The sequence below is a fragment of the Octopus bimaculoides genome, chromosome 1, assembly GCF_001194135.2.
Source record: "Octopus bimaculoides isolate UCB-OBI-ISO-001 chromosome 1, ASM119413v2, whole genome shotgun sequence".
NCBI lineage: Eukaryota > Metazoa > Mollusca > Cephalopoda > Octopoda > Octopodidae > Octopus > Octopus bimaculoides.
This window is the reverse complement of record NC_068981.1, coordinates 59,082,268-59,090,399: the sequence shown is the minus strand read 5'-3', so window position 1 is coordinate 59,090,399 and position 8,132 is coordinate 59,082,268. Positions and strand designations below refer to the sequence as shown.

Below are 8,132 nucleotides of genomic sequence, written 5' to 3'. Positions count from 1 at the left end.
TGTGTGTGTGTGTGTGTGTGTGTGTGTGTGTGTGTATAAATGTAAATGTCGATAATGACCATCAATGCAGTACATGTGTATGTATGTATGTATGTATGTATGTATGTATGTATGTATCCAGATCCACGTTATTTCCGTTTTTATTTAATCCGAAGTAAATATGCCCGACGCCATTTTCAAAAATCCGAATGTATCTGTTACCGTTATTGAAAATATGCGCCACTTGTCTAACAAGTTACTGTCTCTGCTGTCAAAACTACAATATTAATACGTTTCTATATAAATGTGTGTGTGTGCGTATCCGTTCGTGCCTGTGTTTGTGTGCTTAATAATCACAATCAGCATGTAATAAAAGGATTGATGTGAATATGTATCCGACCTACATCGAACAGCAAATCTGATACGCAAGAAATAATTAGTTGGAATTAGAGATTTCTCACGAGCTCTTGGTTTCTTTCTTTTCAGCATTCACTATTTCGCACTGGATATGCAACAACGATGTCACCTGAAAGCGAAAGAAGTGTTGCATAATTCAAAGCTCCTATTTTTGTATTTCATCCTATCGTTGCGGATGTTGCGGGGGGAGATTGAAGTTCCTGATGGCTTGTTATTTTCAGGATGACGACCCGTACTAGTTTGTACTATAAAATAAAGTAATCGTTTGAACAACAATACACGCTTGGCTTCAGGTAGTATTTGGACTGGAACTCAGCACGGCAGACCAAATGAAAGATATTATATTCTCCGTTTTCGCTGTACTAACTCTATATCACTTGCTTATACTTCGAAGGACTGAGATGGTGTAAACGAGTGGCATTGTCTATGAACATAGAGCCGCACGCGCTACTTTTAGATACTAACGACGCATCTGTTCCTAGACTGACACTATATCGATTCGAGTTTTTCAAGCAGCCGCATGAATTAATTCTGACATCTTATTAAAATTTTCAATTTATTTTTCTATTTGTTTCTCTGTGTTTATAAATGTTTTCAGTGATATATTTGTAAATATGTACATACTTATTTTGTGTGTTTAATTTTCTTTCACTGGGACGAAAAAGAAATTATATTTAGTTTTCAACTTCCCTCCGAGACATCTTCATAATAATTATATTATCATCGTGCTTTAGTGTATTAATTCAAATGGAAGGAAAATTATAAATTAACCGTTAGAAATAATTTGCTGCAAGCGTCCGATATAGATGGGGTGGAGGGGTTATCAAAGATAGGAGGAGTTAAATATTTGCTAATCAAATTTGATTTTAAGTGCTGTAAGTAGTGATGGGTAAATCCGTAGAACGCAGAAGAGAATGTGGTGTAGTACTTAGTGACTTTGTGATTTCAAACCCTGCTAGGTCAAAGAATAAGTACCAATAAAATGTTGGTGTCAACTGAATCGTTTGTACTCCACCCTAGATATTTATAGTCTTCTACCTACTTTAAAAATAAACATAAAGATTCTCCTACATCCCTTTTATTCTGTTATATGTGGGTCATTTTGATGCCCCAAATTGTCTCTTTTAATCTATATTTAGTGACAAGGACATATATATTCATAGCTAGAATAATGTAGAGGGATTACAAAAGTACAAAGGTCAAACCAATGAAATAGTAGAAGTAGTTAGAGAAAATTTAACACAGTATTAGAGACTGTAAACACTGTATAAAACCTTGTGCAAGACTGATCTCTACTTCGCTCGTATTCACCCACACGTGTAGTGAGCACACATCTAGGAATCAAAGCAGTTGCTTAACTATCATCTATTAATGGAAGCCTTTGCTCATGAAAATTCAAGTAATTGATTTATTTGATTGTCAGATAAAGAAATCAATTAAGGACGTTCAGAATATGAGATCCTATTTAGACCTGTATCATATATTGATTTTCACCACTACCACAAGGCCACAGAATCAATAAATCGCCTCCAGAATTTAACCAGTATCAGTACAGTCAACCATAGAACTTCTGTGCACCCGCTCAATTTTCTGGAAATAACATTCTTATTATTCTGCGCCTAAATTTATGCTCTAGCATCTTGAAAAACACATTGAATATTGAATCCATAAAAACAAAATGGGATGGTCATAACTGCAACGTCTTTTAACTTAGGTCTGCTAGATTAGTGCTGATTGTGAACTTCAAAAGAAACAATAATTAGTACTTATCTTATTGACCTTAAGTAATATGAAAGTAAAATTTACCTCAGCAGCACTTGAACACACAACATACCAAGAAGAAATGAGAAACTGCGGGGTATTTTGTCCGGTCCTTAACTGCTTTTGCCAGCATCATTTAAATATTCATAATGAATTTATATACTTCGAGCATATTTAGGTTTGCTGAAAATTATACTCTTCACGGACTTGCCAAACCTAACGTTGAATTACTAGTAAGCTTGGCTCTGAAAAATAGTAAACAAGGTAAATTTATATTGACCGTCTTGGCCTGCACCCGATTTTCGCTTTTGGTTTTCGTTATTATATAAGTAATACTGGTTTCAAATTTTGGCTCAATGCCCGCAATTTGAGGAGGACGGGTTTAGTCGATTACATCGACCGAAGTGCTCAACTGGTACTTATTTTCTCAATCCTGAAAAAATAAAAGACAAAGTCAACTTCGGCAGAATTTCAACTAAGGACGTAAAGACAGAAGAAATGTCATTAAGCATTTTCCCAGGCGTGCTAACGATTCTGCCAGAGTACCGCCTTTATTACATATGAAATATTAATAAAAAAGTTCATCCTCGACAGATGATTGACTGACTTGCTTACACTATATTCCCTATATGAAGACTGCTCACCTTCTGGCGTTCTAAGTGCTTCTTTTTTCTTCTGTCGCTACACCCTTAGGTTTTATCTAAAGAAGTGGTTGGAAGAAAAAATGAGAATCAAAGCTGCATGAGAGCCAGTTGATGTGTGCAAAACATCTTATACAATGCAGTGGAATTCGAATGTGTGCGCGCGCGGTGTGTGTGTGTGTGTGTGCGTGTTAAAAGAAATAGTTACATGGTTAGTAAACATTAGCTGTTAGATTTAGATAAAAGACCTTTTTTAAAGAAAGACCTTTTTTAAGAGACCTTTTTTAAAAAATTAAACTAAACATTGATTTATTAGTCCTTGTGTTTGAGACATCATTTCACTTTTGTCTCTCCGCTTAAAATCAAATTGCTTGGCAACCGACAAATTCTGAAGTTACCTGCAGCCACAAAGATTTCGTTACATGCTTCAATTATTTTAACTTGTTTATTTAAGTTGTTCATTTTGCTGTTTTCTCTCTCTTTCTCTCACACACACACACACACTCACGCACACACACACATATATATGTACACAGAGAGAGAAAGAGAGAGAGAGAGAGAGAGAGAGAGAGAGAGAGAGAGAGAGAGAGAGAGAGAGAGAGAGGGGGAGAGAGAGAGAGAGAGAGAGGGATTTATTTAGGTGAAAGAGTAGTCAGTACCATAGTAGACATTAATGATATTTCTTTTTCGGATGAGTCACTGGCTATTCTGGAATTGCGTACTCACGGGGTCATCAAGCAAGTTATGTTTGCCTTGTTATTTTGTGTGTGTATGTATATCTATAGATGTTACTCTTGTATGTGTAATTTTAGTACGTACGTGTGAATGTATGTGTATATCAGTACATTTACTAATATATTTCATTTGGTCAATCATTATAAACAATGTTTTAAAAACAATAAAAACTTAGTAGTCTTAACTGCATCATTTAACATTTCACGCTTTCACCTATGGACCGTTCTTTGATATTAAATGTGACTTCTGGTGAATACGTACGTCTGTGTGTGCTGATACACACACACATTTTGAGTATTTATGTATAGTTGTATGTGTTTCTCTTTATTTGCTGTATACAACCAGCCCATACGTGCATACATAGAAGGGTTTCAAACAACTTAGTACTGAAAGCATACAAGGGGGTGCTGAAAAGTCTTTGGCTGCAAGAATATTGCGGAAGGCCTTATTGAAAGCCCAGCCTTCGGGGTTCTTTTGCAGGACTTAGGAAAACTATAGGACCGCTGCAATAAGTTTGTGAATCCGAGAGGAGAATATGTTGACGAAAATCATTACTGATCCTACTGTATTTTCTCTTACCCAAAGCCAGCAACTTTTCAGCACCCTCTCGTATATAATATGAGATTTCCACCTAACAGAATGTCCAAACACTGGAAACCAGTGACAAGATATAAATGAATCTATAGCCTAAAAATTAATGAGTTTATAGCCTAAAGTTTATATTTTGAAGCAAAACTAAGCATGCTATAAACATTAAGTATGATATTACATGCAAAAGTATTAAGTAATACTGATGTATATAATTTTATATGAGAAATGATGTTTGCATATTTGTTTTATTTTTTTGTATTTTTTCTTCATATATGCGTGTTTTCTAAATGTTTGACTGCTAGTGTCTTGGTCGATATTGTGTAACTTGTATAAGATAAAGTGTACATAGAAAAAGAACAAAACGTCGAAATGAATTCCCCAAACATTTAAGAGGAAAACTGAGGTGGTGCAAGTTTTCACATTTCAAAGTAATGGGATTATCATCATATCATTATGGTATCTACACTTTCGGAATTTTCAGTAATAAGTTTTATTTCAAAAAATGGCAATGATAACTTTTAACAATATTATATCATTCTCAAAACTGTGTTTGAACAAGCTGTTCTTTTTTTTTTTTTTTTTTTTGAGGAAGAGAAGAAAAAAGAACATTATGATTTATATGTCTGTTTCCTTATGCAACTTTAATAGTGGAACACCTGGTATGTAAAGAAATTATGTTTTCCACTGTTTTATTTACTTTTTACCATTAAGTTGTTTTTATTAAATTTGTTATTTTTTTAATCGCATATAAATTATATTACTCCAAACAATTTCTCTCGGGCAATGCCAAATAAAGTTTTCTAGTTGATAAATAATATCTTTCCAATCTTCTTGACTCCAAAATACAATCAGCAATACTGTCTTCATTTTAATGAAATAAATATTTTATTTATTAAATTATTTATTCATAAATTTATTAAGTTCGAAGCCGCACTACATTATACGGTATAAGAAATAGCAGTGCGTTGTTTAACATTCGGTATTACCATAACTTATACATTTTATAAATAGATTACATTTTAATATTGTGTCGGGAAAGAGAAGGGTATGGAGATTCCAGCATTTCTGTTAGTGTCACATCGTTTAATGTTTTGGGCCCCGATTAAGTTGTCCTCTTACAACGATATTATGCTTTATACTTTCAAGGTAAATTAATTCAGTGAATCGCATTCAAACAAATCAATCAATGCTAAATAGGTCATGTCATTATTATTTAGTCCTAAATCAGCAATGAGAAGACAGACCTATAATAGACAGTGCTCCAGCCATGACTATACTATTTTGAATTTGATACTCCAGCATGGCCTTCGCAATGATGACTAAGATATTCTAAAGTAACAAAGACTATATCATACAATCTATTGTACCTAGTATTTTTAAAGGCACTACGGTGTGATTCGTGAGAGATTTTGTTGCTACTTCTAGCTGATTGAAGTACCACATAGAATTTCATTCATCAATAGAAGATCGAACAAGGGTTTCTCAGAGGTAGGATGGTTCAGTGGATAATCATTTTGAAGCAGCTGCACATTTGCCATAAGTTCAAATCAACTCCAGGCATATATATTTGTTCAAGGCCCGTTAGATTTCCCTCCCTACAGTTGACACGTTATGTGAAACAGATTTTTTTATGCTAAGACACTACAGATATCTTTATCTTTTACTTTTATTTGTTTCAGTCATTGCACTGCGGCCATGCTGACGCACTGCCTTGAAAGATTTAGTTAAGCAAATCTCATTTTTGCACTTATTCTGCAGGTATATTTTACTGTACTGTTAATTTGGGTGATTTAAACAAACCAGCATCGGTTGCCAGGCGACGATGGGGAACATGCGCAACACAAACACAAAAGTACACACACACGCATACACATATATACATTCATACATATATATATCACTGACCACTTCCCAGCACCCACACCACATACCATCATCCACACACCCACAATCAATCTTCAATAGCGTCACCACACGTACCACTATATGAGAGCCACACATTACAGACACTCACACTTATACATGCACACTCCCACACACATCAAAGTCACTAGCCCCTATCCACACACACACTTACTTACACATTCTCACATGCACACACACGCACGCGCACCTTCTTTTGGATCACCAATACTTTATTATCTCCTCTCCTTTAAACCTCATCTTTCAAACTTGTTTTTCTAATCAGTCACCATACTTGACCGCTAAATTCACAAGTTCTTTTTTATCCTCTCTTTGTCTATTTTCTCTTATTCCTTTCTATTGAAGAACGTAGGCTCGAAACGTAAAAGACTGTTTTCACCTTCCCGAGCGTCATACTAATATACCTGCTTGTTGTTTATACCCCTGTCTTCGTCTTTTGTTTTTCTACATATTTCAACTATATACATGTGTGTGTGTGTGTGTGTGTGTGTGTGTGTGTGTGTGTGTGTGTGTGTGTGTGTGTGTGTGTGTGTGTGTGTGTGTGTGTGTAACGGGGTTTCCTCACAGTTTTTCCTACCGAATTCACTCATAAGGCAGTGTTCGGTCCTGGGTGTTGGGTAGGAGACCAAGATGAGACTGAAACTGAAACCAAAGCGAACTTCTTAATCACACAGTCATATAACTAAATATGTCCGGAGACCACTACTCCAGTAAAGTGTTGCTCAGTGCACAATCATAAATATATTTTCTCCGTCATTCTACGTCTTCATTGTGCCATTTTTTAACGTTCAGAATAATAATTAGGTATTGATTAACCAAGAACACTAACTTAAAACAAGCAATCCTAATTACACTCTATTTAGTGTTTCAGTTAATTTTTGTTAATTAACTTTTCAAGAGAATGACAGGGAGTGGCAGAAACATTAACGCCTATAGAAAATACGCTGATGTATGTGGTATCTTCCTCTCAAAATTCTGAGTTTTAATCTCACCTTTTATCCTACTTAAGACAGCAATCTCAACATCAGACTTGTACTAGAGTCGATTTCAACAGACTACTCTTCTCCTACAGGTTTGTGGACTTGTACTACTACTATTATTGTTATAATTATTATTATTATTATTATTGTTGTTGTTGTTGTTGTTCTTGTTGTTGTTGTTGTTGTTGTTGTTGTGTGCCTTTGCACAGCTTCTAACGCTGGAGATGTACTACAGTGTCAGCTGTTCACTACCAGTAAACTAAGGTAACACTTCTTATTTTTCGAGCACCTTCCGGAGTATTCGAGCGGTTCCAAGCAGTGCTGTTTTCTGCAAGTGCTCCACCCTTATTGCAGCCCTTATTTTTTCCACGTACTTCTCGAGATTTTTGCTCACTGTTCCCAGGGCTCCGACAATTATTGGTACTACTGCTACCTTTTTTCATCGACCACCACTACTTAACTTCCTAAGCTAACCTATCATATTTCTCGACTTTTCTTCGTTCCTTATCGCATACCTTGTTGTCAGCTGGGCATGCTATATCTATGATCCAGCATAGTTTGTTTTCTTTCTCAATTAAGTCTATGTCCGGCTTCCTATTTTCTATCTCATGGTCGCACTGAATCATAGGATCTTTTCATTTCTATTTTCGACAATGTCTTCAGCTTTGTGGTCGTACCAATATTTTGCTCTGTCAAGTCCATACTTACTTCAAAGTGTCCAATGGACAAGCCTAGCTATATTGTTGTGGCGTCTCTTATATTCCTTCTGGGCTAGTGGCGTACATTGGCTGGTAATATGCAATACGGTTTCACCGTTTTATCCACAGATTCTGCATTTATCACTTTTTGATGTGCTGTCTATTCTGTATTTTATGTAGTTTGTTCTTAGTGCTTGCTCTTGGGCAGCACAGATTAGAGCCTCCGTTTCCGGTTTTGAATCACTATTATTATTATTATTATTTTATTATTATTATTATTTTATGTTTGACTTTTGCTTTGCATTTGTACAAGTTGAATCCAAGTCTCACCCATAGACCTCAAGAGACAACAAGTTAAAAGTTCATGTAGGTGTTATGCTTGGGGTACCATATATTTGGATTTGTAC

The 8,132-nt window shown here is 35.5% G+C and overlaps 1 protein-coding gene across 4 annotated transcripts in view; it reads left to right on the top strand.

The window, feature by feature from the left end:
- Positions 1-8,132, top strand: part of LOC106877850 (FMRFamide receptor) — a 174,252-nt gene that overhangs the window by 63,517 nt on the left and 102,603 nt on the right. The window contains exon 1 of one of the 4 annotated variants that reach the window (XM_052967116.1): positions 4,765-4,783. The exons of the other annotated variants lie outside the window; for them this stretch is intronic. The gene's annotated coding sequence lies outside the window, so the exon portion shown is untranslated. Of the gene's footprint in view, positions 1-4,764; positions 4,784-8,132 lie in introns of those variants that run through there. 4 annotated transcript variants of the gene reach the window in all.